Genomic DNA, 20,076 nt, shown 5'->3' with positions numbered 1-20,076 from the left:
TGGTTGCAGTGCTACCGGGATTTAAAAATAGTTACGCAAAACAGAGCGTGTCCGCTCCGATCGGCTCTAAAGGGTTAACCCTAACTATTTAGCATATCCTAAGAGAAATCTTTTTAAAAGAGGAGGTTAAAATTCAAGTAAGAAAGTGATTTAAAGGTAAAAATTTTTACTTCCTGAAATTATGCTTGTTTAGCATGTGGCTTAAATGCAAACACTTTTAACCTTATTGATATTAAGGTGTCCTGTTTGCCAGGCTTGGTAGCCATGGATCGGTCCACCAGGGACTCCCGCCTGGCATACAATGCACCCGACCCCTAGGGTGCTTCCTGTGGGTGGTGGGCCTGTAGGAGAATGGACCCATGTTTCCTTTTTCGGGATGTGCCTGGCCGGGTCCCATGGACTAAGGCCCGCCACCAGACGCTCACCCTCGGGCATCCCACATGGGCCTGGCTCCAAAGCGGGGCCCTATCTTGGGCAGGGTGAACTGTTCCCTTGGTGTTCTAATCACAGGGGTCTTCTGAATCACTCTTTGTCTGGTCCCTCACTCAGGACCATTTTACCATGGGAGACCCTACCAGGGGTAAAAGCCCCAGACAACATAGCCCCTGGGACAAACACCCTCCAACACGATAAGGCAGCGATTCACGGAGGGGATTCAGAGTAGAGCCGCTTCTCTTCCACATCCAAAGAAGCCAGTTGAGGTGGTTTGGACATCTGACAAGGATGCCTGCTGGGCACCTCTTGGGTGAGGTGTTCTGGGCATGTCCCACCAAGAGAATGCCCCCTGGCAGACCCAGGACACACTGGAGAGATTATATCTCTTGGCTGGCCTGGAAAAGCCTTGGTGTTCCCCCGGACAAGCTGGAGGAGGTGGCTGGGGAGAGGGAGGTCTGGGCTTCTCTGCTTAGGCTGCTGCCCCTGAGACCCATCCCCAGATAAGTGGAAGATGGATAGATGGATGGATGGATGTTAAAGTGTAAATATAGGCACTAGGATTTGTTGGTTCGAATGTTGTGCCTGATCAAACACCTACAGGCTTTTGGGTACAGATGACCTCATAGAAGGTCATCATGTCACAGCAACTGTGACATGCTCTATATCTACAATGATTTATTTTTTAAAGTCATGAATATAAGTTTTACTATGTACTAAGTAAAATGCATTTTCTGCTTTCTTTCTATCCTATTTTCCTATTATAACTCCTTATTAATTATAAAAGAAAAAAAATTTTTAAACAGAACATATGTATGAAGATGAGAAGCTTTAGTTCAACCTTCTATTGTGTTAGGGAAAATATATTAAAATGACCTACAGGGGATAATTATTTTTAAAAAGTCAAAGATTTCAATTATTTATAAACTTGACTGAAGGTGATTGAATAACAATGCAAACTTTTAACATACCAACTTCAAAATACTTGGAATCCACTTCAAATACTAACAATTTCTGGTGTTCTGGTATTTCAGCGATTCAAATTTCAGTCACTATATACTGTAGTTCTATTCATAGTTCCTTCTCTCAAATATCTGACCTGTGACAGAGACACTACAAAAGAGGAACAGTTGCAGATGTGTTTTAGTGGATTCTGCACAAGACAGTCTACATGTTTGGCTCATATTGACAAATGGTAAATACTCTACTTGAGCACTAAAAGTGATTTATACAGCATGTCTCATTCACACACGCACATACAAAAGGTCTAAGTGCTTTCTCTCTGACATTCACACACACTCACACTCCAATGAAGGCATGGGAAAAAAACTCAAAACCTCTAACTTCCAATTAAGTTGAGGACCTGCTGGACCTCCTAATCTACAACCACACCCACCAATGTGATAATATTAGCCATAAGGCTGATTCAACCATAAGATCAAATTAAATCTATGAAGTGTAAATCATGCTTTTTATTTGTTCTTGTTTCTAATGTCTCTGTAAAGCACTTTGAATCACCTTGTTGTTGAATTGTGCTATACAAATAAACTTGCCTTGCCTTGCCTTGTATAGATTTAGACATAATGTCAATTCATGAGCTGAATCACAGGAAAAATTGAGCACCAAGAAGACATTCCATCAAGGTGTTCCCAACCCAGCCAAGAGATGTAATCGCAAGAGTGTGTTTACGGTTCTACTGTGGTCTCTTACCAGTTGGATGTGGCAGAAACACCTCACCTCGGAAGTGTCCAGGTTTCTCATTAGCAGTCTAGTGGGATGCACAAACCACCCAAACTGGCTCTTCATCTGTGAAGGAATAGTAGCTCTACTATTCAGCTCCTTCAGACACCCTGGGAACTCTATGCTTTTCCAACTGGAAACTACGGCCTCAAGGAAATTTAAGAGTTTTTTTTTAAATCTTGTGTCAATCCTTGGAGGGTACCAAGCAGCACCCACCAAGACTAAAAACAGAAGCCAATGAAGACGTTTCATGAGCTGCATTTCCTCTAATGGCCACTTGAGGCTGGTTTCAAAAACAAATAAACACATGTAAATTCCCATGTTGAAATGTCCAAGTTTGAAACATTAAAAAACAACTTTGCAGTGAGTTATTTTCTTTCATTCATTTAGATACCAAAGCTGGGAGCTGTCTTATGTTAAAGTGTGTGATCCAAACATCACTTTGAAATTTTTTGGGAAAACTCAAAGAAGAACATTACATATCATTATCTAAGGCTGTGGCTTTCACTCTTTAACTATCCAATTCTACCAGACCAGCAATAAGTTGGCTGAGCAGGAATCAAAGAAGGAGAGAGAGACCACACAGGCTACAGAGCAAGGATGGAAGGCGTCAACGTTGGTCATCGAGTTTTGAGGCATCTATAGGCATTTAAAGAAGTCACAAGTAACATTTAAAGATGTCATTAGTTGCAGCTGACTGATGTATTTAAACTTCAGTTGGTTGGTTTCTGTACTTAAACAAAAAGCATTATACCAGGTGCAGAGCGCACCTGGTGTAGCAGAAAGTCCTGTCTATATAATGGTAAAACCTGTAAACCTTGCAGCATTGGTTGAAAAGTTGACAGGTTGATTTATACGGTAGTTTTCTATGTGCATTGATATGAAGACCTCAAACGCAAATTTTAAATCATGGAGGATACAACTTGATCACACGTTACATTGGAAACTAGGGGTGCACTTCAGCTTTGATTAGATGCTATAACTGTTCAGCAGAGCTATTTTCTATTATCCGTCTGTCTTGCGATTGATGACTACATTCATTTTCTTTGAGAATTGAAGCACAGTGTGGAACATTAATTCGTCTAGTTCTCTTCAGAGAAAACATACCATTCTGTTTTATGTTGTTAAAAGTCTTGTGTCACTGTTCTAACCCTGCAAAAGCAATGTTTTTGATAACCCACAACAGATGAGGTAACATGAACATCATGTAGCCAGCTAGTCCTGTCTATCAATCTCTGAATGTACAGTGTGCACTGTGTGTAGAATTTCGAGGTCAAAATGATTTTAAGTCATTTTGGGATAAAGCTGTAACGGGACAAAATGTGCAACAAGTGACACATTATGAACACTTTCTGGATGCACCGTGTATGTATCCATTTAGCAGCCAGTGCTATAGATAGACTATAACTCTGAGGTACCCACAGTCAGAACTTTTGTATATCTACATAGAATTTGACTGGCCAGTAGGTATGTGGGTCATAAACATTAACTTTCATGCATTGTAAACTGAACTGTTGAGAAAATTACATTAGATCACAGTGAATTTCTTCTATATTTTTATGATTTTTATGTCCTCCCCTCACCCCCAACCAGTCGTGGCAGCTACTCCTAGTTGCCAAGTGCTTGCTCACATAGGGTCATCTAATCATTAGGGTTTTCCATGAAGCGCCTTGAGGTGACTGTTGTTGCGATTTTATGATATAAAAATGAAGTTGAATTGAATTGAGCTGAATTAAATGCTGTTAAAATAATTGATTCACTATGTATTTGTATGTTGTGTGAATGTACTGTATATGGAAAGCCACAAGGATGAGTACATGATGCTGGAGGAAAAGTGGGACAGGGATATCACAAGAAAATTCACATTTTTGAATAAAAAGCCACTTTATTAAACATTATTATTGTTTAATAGAGAAATCAAACAACTATGTGTGTTGTTAGTCAGAGTGTTATAACCTCGAGTTTTAAACCTAAAAAAAGGTTAGTGTGATATTCCCATTCTTGCTTGACATAGTTTGACTCATAATTTAGGGCTAACAGTAAGAATATGGTAGACATTCAGAAGACCATAATAGAGAGATAAGCTTCCAGCTAACCTTTTCAAAATAAAACACCAGTTCAGCATGTTCATTCCAACAAGGTAGTGAGATATGTTGACTTCTTTATTTAACCATTTGTACTTGACTATTGAAGTTAGAACGTAGGCACAAAAAAGCAGCTGTTATCAGGTCGATTCAATTTTAAAAATTCATACCTCTGAGGAATGTAGTCAAATGCCTTCTCCAAGTCAAGATTTACCACATTAAAACTAATAACTCCCGAAATTAGTAGCAAAATATGATTTGGTTGAAAAAATGTTATTAGTTAAAGAAATGTGTTAATTGCACTGTGTGCTGCTGCATTTGGACACATTGCTCAGGCTGACTGGACTGCCAACTAGAAAAAGCAGCGCTGAACAATATTCTTTTTTAAAGCCATCTCTTAAAGTCCCTCACAAACTACCTCTGCTGCTCTCTTTTGAACCTAGACACCCTGCAGTCCGCCATTACCAACACCTCAGCTCCAGTCATCTTGCTACTTTTAATTCATATCTTCTTTTCTCAAGAAAAATCTTTCCTTCTTCTATACCAAGGAACCACTGTCAAGCCAGGCATTTCAGCCCGGGTGGGATATTAATGAGTTTACAAGGACCTTCCCGGTCTAATTATGTCGAGCAACTGCTGTCTCTTACTGGGCCACGGCTCCCAGAGGAGAACACAAATCTACCAGGCAAGCAAAACTCGCCTACTTTTGACAAAACACTCGACACACGAGCATACAAATAACGCCGGGCATCCTTCATTACCACCGCTGCGATGTCGCGGGCAAGATTAATACCACCGCCCAGCATCGCCACCCCAAATTTAACCTGAAAAATACTTGACTTTGGCATTAAGACAATGGCTATTAGTGAGGGTAGGATTGTGGAAGTGCAGAGATGAGGGACTACATCTTCGTGGGGAGATCGTGTAAGAGAGCTCCAAATACTGTAAGTACCATTAAAGTGATTGGATGTGACCTTTTTACAGGCTCAGCTATTTAACATGTTCATGAAAGTTTCTCCACCTTGTTGACATTTGAATAGTGACACCAGCACTGGAAAACAAAAACTCGAAAGCTATGTAACTCTGCCTCCTCTTCAACGGGAAAAAAAGGTGAAATCTTGGGCTTCTCTGAATTTTATACTATATTGACTTGTAGTTTGTTTGTTTTTTTGATTTGGCATGGTTTATAGGATAAATAAAAGCAAATATGAAGCATTTTTCTTGGCCTCAAATGAGCTAAACAATTCTATTATTTATATAGTGAATGATCAAATCTCATGCCCCCTATATTACAATTTAATATAAAAGAGAGAACTAGAATTATTAAGAAAAACATCAACAACATCATTAATTAAGAATTAAGGCATATATTTCCATTAAAATGCAAAAACCTATGGTATTTCAGTGGTACTGGTGCCAAATCCAAGTATTTTCATCTCACAAAAGTCATATCTAGAACTCAGAAAGGAGGATACAGCAAGGATGAAATATCAGCCGATCCTGCTGACCACAGGGTAAAATGTTTCAGGAGCCCAAAGCCAGAGCATCTCTTGAGTGATTATTAAACATAAATCAAAAGTGGGAATGTAATGGTGTCTCTACCTAGTTTCTTTCTTATCTGGATATATCATCCCACTACATATATTGTATTATACATATCTACCTTAACCAAATGTTTTATTTTTTATAGAATACTATAAAAAAATAAAACATTTGGTTGGAAACCTCGTTGGAAGCCTAACTACATTTTCTTCGTGTAATATACTTAAGCCATCTTGAGTGGCACCTTAATGACACCTTATTCTTTTACACGGTTATGGTTGTTTAGTTAATATCAACCAAACTTACCAGATTCCTGCAGAATAGCTAAGAGCTAGGTTGTGTGTCATGGCCTCCATTCTTGCTAACATTATCTTTAGAAAAATCATATCTGAGTGAAATGCTAATTGTCTAGATTGTCACATGCGTTCACCTTCTGATGTAATCCATGAGCATACCTTATGTAAAATAACAAATAATGCTGATTTTTAACCAGCAACACATCACATAACAGTACATCTGCTTTCTACAGTAATGTAAGATGGGGGTGGTTAGCCAGCTAGCTGTTGTCAATATAGCTAGCAATACTCAGATACAATTCAGTTCAATTAATCTTTATATATACAGCACCAATTCACAACAACAGTCACTTCAAGGCGCTTTATATTGTAAGGTAGGCCCTACAATAATACATTCAGAGAAAAAGCCCACAATCCTACCCCTTATGAGCAAGCACTTTGGTGCAAGTGGGAAGGAAAAACTCCCTTTTAACAGGAAGAAACTGGCAGAACCAGGCTCAGGGAGGGGCGGCCATCTGCCGCAACCGTTTGGGGAGGCAGAAGGAAGACAGGATAAAAGACAGCTGTGTGAATGGCAGATACTGAGAAAGGCTAGTCTTTCACTCACTCTACAAGAGACATGAAGTACGCTACATATTACACAGGAAGACGAAACACTAAATATATATTTTAAATATATATATATTGGGCAGGAATTAAGGAAGTTGCAGAAATTACGTGAAGTAATTCTGGAAATAAAAGAACTAATTTAAAAAATTCAAAGATACCATTTCTCTTTGTTTTATCTGTTCTGTTCATCCACCTGTTTTCAGTTCTCCACTTCTGACATGTTGACCATTCTGTTGCAGTGGTACATGGCCATCATTACAACCATGAAACTCAATTTAACTGAATTTTCCACAGACATCAGTTTCAGTCTAGCAGAAGTAACTGATACAAGTTTGATCAAAGTTTGAACAGAAGGAGCTGAAGTGCTGCAGCTTGTTCAGAGTATGTCCACTTTGCAAACAGTGAATGACCATTGAAATGTGGCTCTGAGAACCAAATGACATCACCGCCATACCTTATGCAAATATCCTGTAGGATCCATTACACAGCAGGAGAGATAAGTGCGTCCAGAGCGGAGCAAGGCCCACTCACACTCACAGCTAACCTCTTGTACATTATATTTTCACTCTCTCACTAACACACAGTGGGTAGCGCATTAGGCATAAGTTTGCTCACACACGTACACACACACTTATCTCTCCCTTCTAATACAGAAATAAGACACTTGACACTGCAGTGATGGCAGTGACACTGTGCATGGTGGAGGTGATGGAGTATAATGGCCTTTTAAATTCGTATTCCCAAAGAGAGCAAAAAAGAGTAAGGTTAGCGTTAAGCTACCTCTGACTTCATCTGTACTTAGAGGTTGTATTTACATCCAGCACAAGCTAACCGAAGGATGGCAGTTTTATATTTGCTTTTGTAGGTCAGCTAAAAGCAAAAAGTGTCATAGCTGCATTACTGACTAGCGCCATATTTTTAACAACGGGCTGTAAAACTGTTGAACCCATGCCACAATCTATTTCACATAAACATTTGGGTGTGTTCAAAAAACTACACATGGCACTTAGATAGCAACATTATTTTTACAAAAAGGTTCTTTTAGAATACGTTTTATTTACCTTTAATACTAAATTTTCTTTATAACGAGTTTGATTTCCTTTTTAACATTTGGTTAGGCATGGGACAGCAACACTTCAACCTTTCTTTTTGCTTTAAGATTTTTAGAAATAAGCTCATCATTGGTCTTCCCTCTCCTTTGACGGCATATCATGCCATCATCTTGCAACCTTATGAGTTCATTTCCATTCATGGAAAACCATGAATGGAAATGTTTCCAATGGGCTTTGGTCCACTTTCTTGGGAGTCAAAGCCACAATCTTCTCGCCTCGTAAGTTTCAGTGTCTGTGGATTTCCCCTTGAAGACTTTAACTTTATTACTTGCAGATTAAATTAATGAAGTTCTTCCAGTGAGAAGATATGAAGCCCCAAACCTGCATCACTTAGCGCAAGAGATGAAGATGTTTCTGGAAGATGCGGGAGTTGTTTTAGTAAGTTGAGAGTACACAAAGATGAAAACATTTATGCAGACTTCCAGTCTGCAAGTAAATGAAAATTTGCCTAAAAAAATAATCGGTAAATGTGAAGTTAAATATTTTTTAGGAATCAATAAGATGGTAAATGGCCTGTATTTGTATAGCGCTTTACTAGTCCCTAAGGACCCCAAAGCGCTTTATCCACCAGTCATCCACCCATTCACACACACATTCACACACTGGTGATGGCAAGCTACATTGTAGCCACAGTCACCCTGGGGCGCACTGACAGAGGAGAGGCTGCCGGACACTGGCGCCACCGGGCCCTCTGACCACCACCAGTAGGCAACGGGTGAAGCGTCTTGCCCAAGGACACAACGACCGAGACTGTCCAAGCCGGGGCTCGAACCAGCAACCTTCCGATTACAAGGCGAACTCCCAACTCTTGAGCCACAATCGCCCCTTAGATTAATTACTACTCAAAATATTATTAAGGACACCTCACCTAAAGGTTGAATTAAGTTTTATAATAACTTCTAATTATATAATTAAGTTATTTGGCTACTACAATGACCTGTGTAGTAGCCAAAATATAAATATAATCCCAATATCTTTCAATATAAGCAGTAAGATTCGCTGTAGGTATATCTTCTTCTTCGGTCCTCATTAGATGACACACAATTTATGTCCAGTGCCAATGTTCAGTGACTATGTGGATAATAGTGCTCTCAATGTAGTCATCCAGAAAAGAGCATCATAGAGTAGGTTTGCACAAAGCTTGTTCCCTCTTTGTGCCAGATATGAGGCTTGTAAGTTTAGAACCTGTAACAGATCTGCATTCAAGGTTTTCCTTCTTATTAACATTATGGAAAACAAGATTTTCAATCATGTTGAAAATATCCCAGTGTTATTTGGAATGTGGTGATTTCTAAAGTCACAAATATAACCTTAGTTTATATTGTTTGGGTCTGCTACTTTTCAAATTTACTTGAAATCTACCTGATCAGCTCAGTCACAGCATGACAGCTAACTATTCTAGATATTCCTAGAAAAGCGAGAACACAAATAAATTAGAACATTAAAATATTTTTCAAAAACACAAAGCCCAATTGCACCAGTGTGAGAACAGTGCAGATAATAGAAATAGGTGATTTCCCAGTGACACTGTGTCCTACACAGTGTATCCAGGCAATATTATAACTTAAACCAAATATATATGTTTATATGATGTTTCCAATAATGAGAACACATTTGAGGCCTCAGTCACACACTCTGCATTCCTGTGTGCAAACTGTCTCCTGTTGTGTGTAGTGATGGTAAATTCAATTCTTATTACTGAATCGAGTTTCAATGAGTCACTCACCAAAGTAAATCGGGTTTTTTGAGTCATTTAAGTCACTGAGTCAGTTGCCCAGAGAGTGCAAAAAATGTACATTTTCACTCAAACTTAATTTATTTCTCTTTTCATGTATATCCTACTGCTAAGATGAGTGATTGAAAAAGAAAAACAACAGTTTTTATAGAGCAAAAAAGAGCAAAAAAAAAAAAGATTTCTAAAGGGAACATTTATTTTATTTATTTTTATTTTATTTTATTTTCCTCAAATGTGTCAAATATCTATTTTTATATATATTTAAATGTCCACTGAGCTGTGAGCCAGGGGGCGGTAATGCGCCTTAACATTGGTTGCCAACCAAGAAGAAGAAGAAGCTGTGAGCCAGGAGGGAGGGGGTGTCACTACCTGATCCGTACCGGAAACCCGATCGGTACTCCGCATGCGCAAATCTTACGTCACTTCCTCTCTTTGCCAACATTGCGACATTCAATATATTTGAATGATACGGTTAGCGCCCAGTTAGCTCCTTGCATTTCTCAGCAGCTCTGCCTCCTTTTCGACTACCGGGACATTTAAACAATGGATAATCCGTATACAAACAAACTCATGCTTTTCTCCTCAACAGAGAGCGTTCCCCGATTGAACAACAGCGCCGTAAAATAAGAAGAATGGCGCCTAATTACAGAGTTAATAATACAGACTTTGTAATATCTCACGTGTAGATTCATCAGCCAGATGAAGTGTTTACTGACAACTGACAGTGATAGCGGTCCGACTTTGCACATGCGCAGTAAGGATCGGGGAGTCCTGATCCGTAACTATCTTTTTATTTTTCGTTTTTTGTCTACATTATATTGAAATGCTTCATTATTGGAAACATTTTAAGAGATACTTATTATTCTTAACGTCTTAACAGATACTCTGACCCGTAACTATCGTAAAACGCTTCGACCGGAAGTAGACACCTTTCGCGCATGCGGGGTACCGATCGGGTTTCCGGTACGGATCGGGTAGTGACAGGGGGCGAGTGAGTGAGTGAGTGATTCGCTTACGCTACGATTCAGCACAGTAAGGGAGGGGGTGAGTGAGTGAGTGATTCACTTACGCTACGATCAGTGTTGCCAACTTAGCGACTTTGTCGCTATATTTAGCAAGTTTTCAGACCCCCTTAGCAACTTTTTTCTAAAAAGCAACTAGCAACAAATCTGGTGACTTTTTCTGGTGTTATTGGAGACTTAGGCTACGTTCACACTGCAGGTCTTAATGCTCAATTCCGATTTTTTGATCAAATCCGATTTTTTTGTCTGCTTGTTCACACTACAGATAAAATGCGACAGCAAACGTGCTCTAGTGTGAACGCTCAAAGGGGCCCGCATGCGCAAAAGAAGACGTCACTAGGGATGGGTACCGGTATCCGATGGCACCGGTTCTGTCATAAACGATAGTAACCAGACCAAAAAGCAGCGCACATTTTGGTGCTTTTTTTTTTTCTGAGATGTCACACACTTTAGATTCTAGCCAATCATTTTACGTTTCCAAGGATAGTAGGCGGGTCCAGGTACGTGCGTTCTTTTAGAGCAGAGCTACAGATTAAAAATGCCCAAGGCGAAGTGGTCAAAAGTCTGGCTGTACTTCACAGCAAAATATGCAAACTCAGCAGCTTGCAACAAGTGCTTTAAGCTGATACTGTGATACTGTCAAAGGAGGTAACACCTCAAATCCGATGAAACACCTGGCGATGCATAGCGTTTTTTTTAAAAGCCGAGAAATGCGCCATATTTGATAGCTTGCTGTGAGACCTCACACCGTGCACATCTACTGCGGGTGTGTTGCCTGTTATCGGACCCCAAGTTTGCAACATCCCCCAAAAACCCGAAGAGTAGAGTCCTAGCCCCTAGCCCTGCCAGTGTAGCAGAAATGATGACGGATGATGATGGCAGGAGCAGCCGTTCTTCTCTGCGTGAGTAGCTTAATGTTGTTCATGTGTAATTTACGTTGAGTAGGCTAACCACGTTATTACATTAATGCATGTAAGGTGAACTAGCAAACATCATCATAGCTACATGCGGCTGTCTTCTTGTTTGATGGCAGATACTCCCTTCACCCTGGCCAAAAAGGCTAAAATGACCAAAGAAAAAGTGGAAAACAGTTAAACATGAGAGGTTTTTGGACAAAGTTTGTGTTTTTTCCATTGTTTAAGCACTGCTTCCAGCCAAGAGTGATACCATATATGCCCCATAGCTGCAGAAAAGGCTAACATTGTTATCTTTTTTACAAAAAAACAGCTGAACATGAGAGGTTTTTGGACCAATTTTGTGTTCTCCATTCTTTAACCCTTGTGTTGTCCTCGGGTCAAAAATGACCCCTAGGTGAATGGCAAACAAGTATATGGGAATCCCAAGGACAACACAAGGGTTTAGCACCGGTTTGAACACCGTTTAAGCACCGGCACCGTTTCAAAAGTACCGGTTTGGCACCGGTATCGGATAAAACCTAAACGATACCCATCCCTAGACGTCACACACAACGGCTCTGTTTAGACCCAGAGCAAACAATATTGTTTGACTGATGGCCCTTAATATAAAGACTTCGGATTTTACGTTTCCCAATTTTTGCTTTAAGTTATTTTGTTATTTACATAATAATGTAAATAACGTATTTACATAATAATGTAAATAACCTAATAATTATCCTTATTGCTGTTTTAGAGAGGAGCGGTGCTTCAAAGGATAGTTGCAGATTTCTGTCAGAATCTGCCGATTATACAGTACAAATAAAATGTTCACGTTTCTCCAACGTTGTCTTCCCAACAGTTTCACTAACACCTACACTGGATGGACAGGAAGCATTCGCGATGTCTTCTCCGGCGCTGATAATTGGCGTCTGTCTTGTGTCAGTGACGTAAAAGACAGATTTAATGCGACATGACCATTCACACAGCAGTCGCTTTCTAAAACATCGGATATGTATCGGATTCAGTACCACATACGAAAGTGACCCAGATCGGATTTGAAAATATCGGATTTGTGCCATTCACACTGTCATACCATGATCGGATATGGGTTGCATAGGATCAAAAATGAGGGGGTGAGTAACTCAAATGTGTTGTTAGCATGTTAGCTGAGCGATGCTACTGTGAACCGAGGGGCTATTGTCTTGATGTGAGCTTTCTACTCAGGGGTTTTTCTTCCAGTTCAGAGCAGAAATGTTTTTGTTAAGAAACTGGCTGTTGTTTTTTTTCACACAATTTTAATTTTAAGCTAGATATATTTCTACTAATCAAATTAGTTTGCTAACAGCGACAGGGATGAGTCAGTGAGTCAGTTGGGCTTGTGAATCATGATTCACGAGTCAGTAAAGTGATTCTCGAGTATTGAACGATTCGTTCATGATTCACACATCACTAGCTGTGCGTTGAAAACAACACCATCAGACTTGTTCTAACCTATTGTCTCAAGTGCAAAAGACTGGAAAGAAATAGGAAAGGGAGAGATGTCATATTGTCTAATAATGGGTAATAACAGTGCATAATTTAAGACATCCAGGAAGCTCAAAGTGTTACACTGGATCATGCATATGTAAAGCCACAGCAAACTAATTTCAGCTGTTTAATGACTCTGTGATGTAAGTGTAATTTTTTTTTAATTACTTTAACTCATTTTCCTGTGGAACACATTGAAATGAATCATGAGAACCCATTTTAAATATGACACGTAAACTAGCCTAATAAGGACCTATACTATAGGTGCATCTCTACCAAAACATGAAGTCATGTGTTGTTTAAAAGCTCCGTGTTCCAATATACTCTGTTGTATAGTAGTTGAGCCCATAGTTCAACTTCATCCTAAGACCTTCTAATAGATTTATCTGTCCCCGTCTGATGTTTTTCTAAAGCAAAGAATATTATATTTGTATTAATGGCAAGACGTAACAGAGGAAGCTCAGTGCTGAAGCCAAAGAAAAGTAGATGTGATGTGCTTTTCAGATTGAGTTATAATAAATTAACAGAGATTAAAAAAGGATACATTACAAGGATACTGAAGTTAAAAAAGGATACACACAGCACCTTTATCTTTCAACAACATCAACCCTTCCACTGGCATGACTAGAGATATAAAAAGAGAGGGATGAGAGAGGGGTCAGTGCTGGCCACTCTGTTTTTTTCTCACGCCTCAATAATAGATGTTTTAAAGTTTAAGTGCTGCCAGAGGGCTGCGAGCCCTGCTGTTCATTAAGTCAGCCACTGCCATGGAGCAGCATTTACATCGACAGTGCTCTGAACGCCTGCTCTGTCTGAGCAATTACATCTACTCTAAAGTGCTGGATAACAGTCAGGGACAGGAGAGGAGTGGAGAGAAGAGGAGAGAAGGACGAAAAAAGGAGAGGAAGACAAGAGTAGAGATGCTAGGCTGAAAACGAAGAATGTCATAATGGAGAGAAAGAAAGGAATAAACAATTCTTACCCATACCAACACACACGCACACATGCTTCGGGTAACATTAAAGCACCATGAGACACCAGCAGCTCACACGACAAAACAACAGCCTTCACATTCGTCACTGCACACTCCCTCCGAAAAACACAATCAGTTGCTTATGTAGCCACGAGACGGGAGGCAGGGAGGATGGCCCTCGGCGACATATGTGTTCCATCATGCTTGTCACAACAACACGTTTCATCTGCTAAATACACTCCACCAGACAACAAATCCGCCAGAACGCTAAGAGCAACACAAATTTGTTTACAGACGAAGTGACGTCTCACAAATACATCCAGAGGTAGACGGCAGACAACAGAGACAGATAATGCTGGTGCTGCTAGCACTTCTTTCACTTGTAATCCCTTTGGCATCTGTTGATGAACAAAGAAACTGGATTCAAAGATCTTTGAATTTGCTGTTTTTTAACTAATTTCACATAGAATGCTTCATGTTTTATGCGTTCTTTTTAAGTTGCCACTCCTAAATTTCCATAATCAGGCTTCTCCTTAAAATGGAGCAAAGTAATGGCAAAGAGGCAACTAGGGAAAAGTCAGAAAGGCACTACACATTACACACACACAATTCAATTCAGTTCCATTTTATTTATACAACACCAAATCACAACCACAATAATACAACAGAGAAAAACCCAACAATCATATGACCCCCTATGTGCAAGCACTTTGGCGACAGTGGGAAGGAAAAACTCCCTTTAAACAGGAAGAAACCTGCAGCAGAACCAGGCTCATGGAGGGGCGGGGCCATCTGCTGTGACTGGCTGAAGTTAGGGGAGGAAATATTAGCAAACTGTATGTTTTGTATATAACTACTAAATACTCTATGTTCACATTAGTTGGGGAAGCACTAGGGGGTAGGGTTGCATGACATTTTAGCTAAACAAGCGTAGTTTTAGAAACTAGAAGACGTTTAACAAGTAAAAATTAACCCAGCCCTAACTGTAAACATCTTTTCTGTAACTATGTTGGTTTTTGTGTATTCTCTGTGGGATGAAGGAAGATCATATGAAGTCAGGAACAAAATCATTATGAAAAAAATTCAATTAACCAAAAATACCTGTTTGATTTTTTTTTCTATTGGAGTGTGGAGTTTCTGTCAGAACAGAGCAGGAATCAAGCATTTAAGACAATGCTCACATGCATTCACATGCTGCATGAATGGAGGAGGTAATCTCTGAGCAGTTGTTGCAGTTGTTGCAAAGTGGCTTGCATAAGCACACCAAATATGGAATAAAGGAGCTTAAATAGCATAGTCTCTATGAGATGGTTGAATTGGATATGAAGAAATGCATCAATTCACTGCATTAAGATTAGTTCATCTGATTCCTGATCATGCTTACCTACAACCAACACAATTTTGGGTGACATTTAATGTGACTCGTTCAGATGTTAGTGTGTACATTGATTTTAAACACCTAATCACTTTTTATGTAGCCAGCCACATATATAGTAGACCAAACATGGAGGAGAAGAGAACTCATAGGTGTTTGAGTGCCGTGGAGACTCATTTTAATTTGCGTCTGCACCTTCAGACTCAAGATATGAAGGTTCATAACTGTTTTATCAGTTTTATCAGCAGGGTCCCATTCAACAAAGGAGCGAAAATGCAAAGGAAAGGGGCAACATAACTGTTACATACACTTCAAAGAAAGGTTCACTGACAGCAGCTAACAGCAGCTAACAACTGCAAAAACAGCACTACACTCACTACAGATGAATGGCAGCCAGAGTTGTTTGTCCTGCAGCACCCACCATAGATAGGATTAACTTGAACTGGGAGGAGTAAGAAAATAGATCTGGTCTCCTTACTGAGAGTTTAAGAATCTTGTGTTTGATTAGAGCCACCATTATCTATAAATGTAACAGAAAAACACTATAAAGATCCCAGCTGAGTTTCCTTTGCCATTTTCCTTAAACATTATGTGTCACCACATTCTTAAGAAGTGAGATTTGGTTGTGACAGACTTACTGTAGAAGCTTGTCTACACATGGGTGTATATAAGAAGGGATTGGCCAGGGGACTGGGATGCCCGAGGGCATGTGTTAGAAAGGTAAAAAATGACAGGGCTTGAAAAGTTAAGTGGAAATACATTAGGCACAGGGTAGAGGAAGAGGTCTGGGGAACAATGACAATCTCAACAAATAAATCCAAATCTTTCTTCATGGATAGATACAGATAGACCTACGGGAGAAAATATCTTTTTTGGTAAATTGGGTGAAGTGACCCTTTAAGTGATTAAATGATGCTCACTGACATGAAAAATGAGGAGGAAAAATGAACATTTCAGCATCAAGAAAAAGTGCTGACAGGTTAATTGGTCAGTGAATGTTGAGCAGCTTCACATTAGACAGACAACAATTGCACTCTGTCCAGAACAAGTCCTGTTTCATATTAGTATAATTGATAGAATGCAACTGATGGGTGGTCTGTTTTTTTCTTTTTCTTTTTTATGACAGAAAAATGTTGCTTTAGGCTCAGTGCTCCAAACATTATTGCGCTGTACAAATTTGCCACACCACAAAACTCATTTGTCCATGTTGTCTCAACTTGGCTGTATGCCTGAGCGCATTTGAAAACCCCATTTGGAGATGTTTTTCGGGAATAAAATAGTACAATGCTTAAGAAAAAAAAATCCTATTTAGTGGGAGTTTGTCTTTGTGAGCGTGGCGTCATGCTAAAAACCCTATTTTCGCCGGGAACGGCCACCCTATCACAAACTCTGCAGGGGAGCCACATTAGAGGTAATGTCATCCACAGTTTAGCCCTCCACTCCTCATTCCTCCATCTCTCCCCTAATGAACTCCCACTGAATTACCACTTCACCAGCGCCCTGCCTTTTTATGATTCTATTTGTTTATCTATCTCTGATTTCCTCCCTCGTCTTCCTCTGCCGCCCGGGCACACACCGGCTCTTTAATTTTATTGGCCACCGTTAGCGAGCTGCGAGTCGAGGCGTTTGGCTCGTCAGATAACCCCCCACCACCGCCGCCACCATCGCCACACACACACACACACACACACATCGAAACCACCTCCACTCCGTTTGCTGAGATTAGCATTAGCAGATTAGGGTGCTCATCAGTCAGACGAGGTGGTGGTAGTGGTGGTGGCGGTGGGGGGGGGACCCCCGTCGTGACAGGCCGCGGCAAAATCGCACAAACCTCTCTGGAAGGCATTGTGGCGTAATTGAATGCGCAATAATTTCCCTCCATTAATACATCTCTCATATCGCGGCTTACGCACAAAATGTCCACATTATCTGTTGCACTTTGTTAATGTCTTCACTCCTTAACAGTACATTTAATAGCACGAGTGAAGCGGAGTGAGTGAGCAAGTGCAGAAAGAACATCTGAAAGGCGTTTCATTTTTCATTAATCTATTCTAAGTAGGTGTCAAAGAAAATGGAAAGAATGATCACAACTCCAGCTGTTCATGCGATGGCTGCCAAACTTTTGTGGATTCGCTAACACTGACTGATAGCTGCCCGACAGGGGACAGCTATTAATGTGGCTTCCTGTTTAGTCTGAATTATTGTCCCTTTTTATGTTTTTAGGGCTGAATCGGGAGAATTTAAAATCTCTTCTGTTCCCACAAACTTTTTTTCTTTTTTTTTGTTTTTTAATAACCACTTGTCTTATTGGTGCATGAAGCCATGAACAGAAACAGATGCAGCAAATATAAAACAGCAGTACAGACACCAGAGACAACCCAAACGCTTACTCATACTACACGAGTATGTAGTATATTCATCCTGGCTTTCACCTTAAAATCACTCAGTAATGTTGCAGTGCATGAAAGCAACTATCCAGAATTTTAGATTATGTTCCTTTAGCAGAGTAGCAATGTCTATTTAGATTTGCAGGCTCTATTTACATTGACTATATTCTTTTTTAGGAAATGCACTCAAAGACTGTCCAGGCATATATGACCAGCTTTGACGGCCCTTCTGGTGCATCTTAGGGATTTATGAGACACATGTGTAGTTCATTTAGTTTTGAATGTGTTCTCGTTAATAACATCAAAGGTATTTTTAATGCATTTTTATCATGAAATTTAAAATATGTTTTGCAAGAGTGTCCACAAAATTGCGTACAGCAAACTATACAAAGTCAGATGGGAGCAGATCAAGGATGGCCTTGTAAATAAGAATATGCCAGTTGCTGAATCTATGGAAGGATGCTATATTATCTATTGTATCACTGCTGATAAGAAAGAATAAATATGACATTCTGAAGGACATTTTACATTATTCTATAATATGGACTAATGATTAGGGAATGCAACTGTCATTTTGTGATAATGGTTTTTCAACTCATCACTGATACCATTCTCATTTAGAGCACTTCAAATACTGTTGGCAGAAATAGTCACAGGGTTTACTTTAGCATCAATGCTGTGACACAGTCGTTACTCACTATTCCAGTCATTCACAGGTAGATACCTGGACGAAGGGCACCTCAGGGTTAGGGTTAAACCTAGCTCTTTTTATTAAGCATAATCACACTAAAGTCCTATGAGCATTTACACCCTTGAGCTCTTCCTAAAGCTTGTTTGGGTGCTTATAAAACTAAACTGTGAGTGAAATACATCAAAGACCATAAACATCAGTTTCCATTGATTAAAGATGTTAAAGATGGTAAGTAAACATTAATTATCACTTAACTGTAAATAGCAAATAATTATTAACTAAAGATCAGTTTACCGGTAATTAAGCATAAATTAACACATAAATATATATACATTTCAATTCAATTCAATTTTATTTATATAGTGCCAAATCACAACAAAAGTCGCCTCAAGGCGATCATTTTGTATAGATATATAGATATATAGATATGCTCACCATTATCCAGATAAGAATACGCTATCACCTATGATCCAATCCATTCTCTAGTATGCACCCTGGTGAAATATGGTCCAGGTGTGGGTCCAGCCCACCACCAAGCTTTTCATTCCAGCTTGCGTCCTAAAATCAAACCAAAATAAAAGCATTTTTTAAAAATATATCTAAAGGCAAATTGTAATGATCTTTGCTGTTATTCCAGAATGTAATGTAAAAATAGTTTGTGCAGGTGAAAGCCACTAGATTTGTACATGACACTGACAATATAATGTTTTTCCTCAAACATCTTGACATTTTCAAATTCTTTTCATAGACGTCTACACCATCATTTAATCAAAAAGCAGAAGAAGAATCCTTTTCAACAAAAAGTTAAGATGCCTGAAGCGACTCAAAGGCTCCCATAAAACTCAGGTCTTTGTTTTCTGTTTGTAATTTACCGTACAGCTTTGTTGCCATTATGCGTGCCATAACTGGATAATAACTTCACCTAAGCATCCATGGATCTCACTGTGCTCTTCTCTAATATCTGCACCATTGTTTTGTTTCTTTTTTTATTGTTTTTGTTTCCATCTGCTCCATGGCCAACTTAGTTATTGTGCCAAGTTATCTACAGTCTCCATGCTTCAACGTGTTCATAAACACACAAACGTCAGAGTAAACTGAAATCACACAGTTGCCACTCGTGCTTGATCCCGTAAATGTTGCCATGGTTTTGCAGCCTAGCGACCTGTGTGTGTGAATGATTTACACATACACACTCACCTTTAATTCTTTCCTTTCAGCAGCCTGCAAACACTCAGGGATAAGTGCTTGACGTGCTGGTCGAACAATAGACATATTACCTCTGGGGGTGATTGCTGGTGGGAGTATTGGTGTGTTTGTGTATATAGGTTGTTAGCTTGTGTGTGGACAGACAAATAAAAAAAAAAGAAAAACAGGTGGGAGGTACTACACGTTGAAAAGGAGATAACAGGACAACTTATAATTAAAATGACTGATTTTCTTCATGTAATTGTTTATCAGATAAATATTTTTAATTATTTTTTTTTCTATTTGCTGTAACCAGGACTTTAAAAACATGGTTTAAAAAATAAAAACATTTGAAGATACATTTGCCTCACAAAATGCAATGATTTCATTAACTGAAACTCAAATGTGAATGTTTCACTATTACAGTTTGTCCACACTGGTTGAAAAAGGTCCAGTTTAAGCTGCATTGA

General features: G+C 39.4%; 1 long non-coding RNA gene across 3 annotated transcripts in view; it reads right to left on the bottom strand.

The window, feature by feature from the left end:
• The window catches only part of LOC120741739, a 431,134-nt gene that overhangs the window by 296,718 nt on the left and 114,340 nt on the right, over nucleotides 1-20,076 (bottom strand). For all 3 annotated transcript variants that reach the window (XR_005697678.1, XR_005697679.1, XR_005697677.1), the window contains exon 5: nucleotides 18,857-18,979. This is a non-coding gene — a long non-coding RNA (uncharacterized LOC120741739). The remainder of the gene's footprint in view (nucleotides 1-18,856; nucleotides 18,980-20,076) is intronic.

The sequence above is a fragment of the Simochromis diagramma genome, unplaced genomic scaffold (genome assembly GCF_900408965.1).
Source record: "Simochromis diagramma unplaced genomic scaffold, fSimDia1.1 OVJJ01000486.1, whole genome shotgun sequence".
Taxonomy (NCBI): domain Eukaryota; kingdom Metazoa; phylum Chordata; class Actinopteri; order Cichliformes; family Cichlidae; genus Simochromis; species Simochromis diagramma.
The sequence above is the reverse complement of the archived record's forward strand: the minus strand, read 5'-3'. Positions and strand labels throughout refer to the sequence as shown.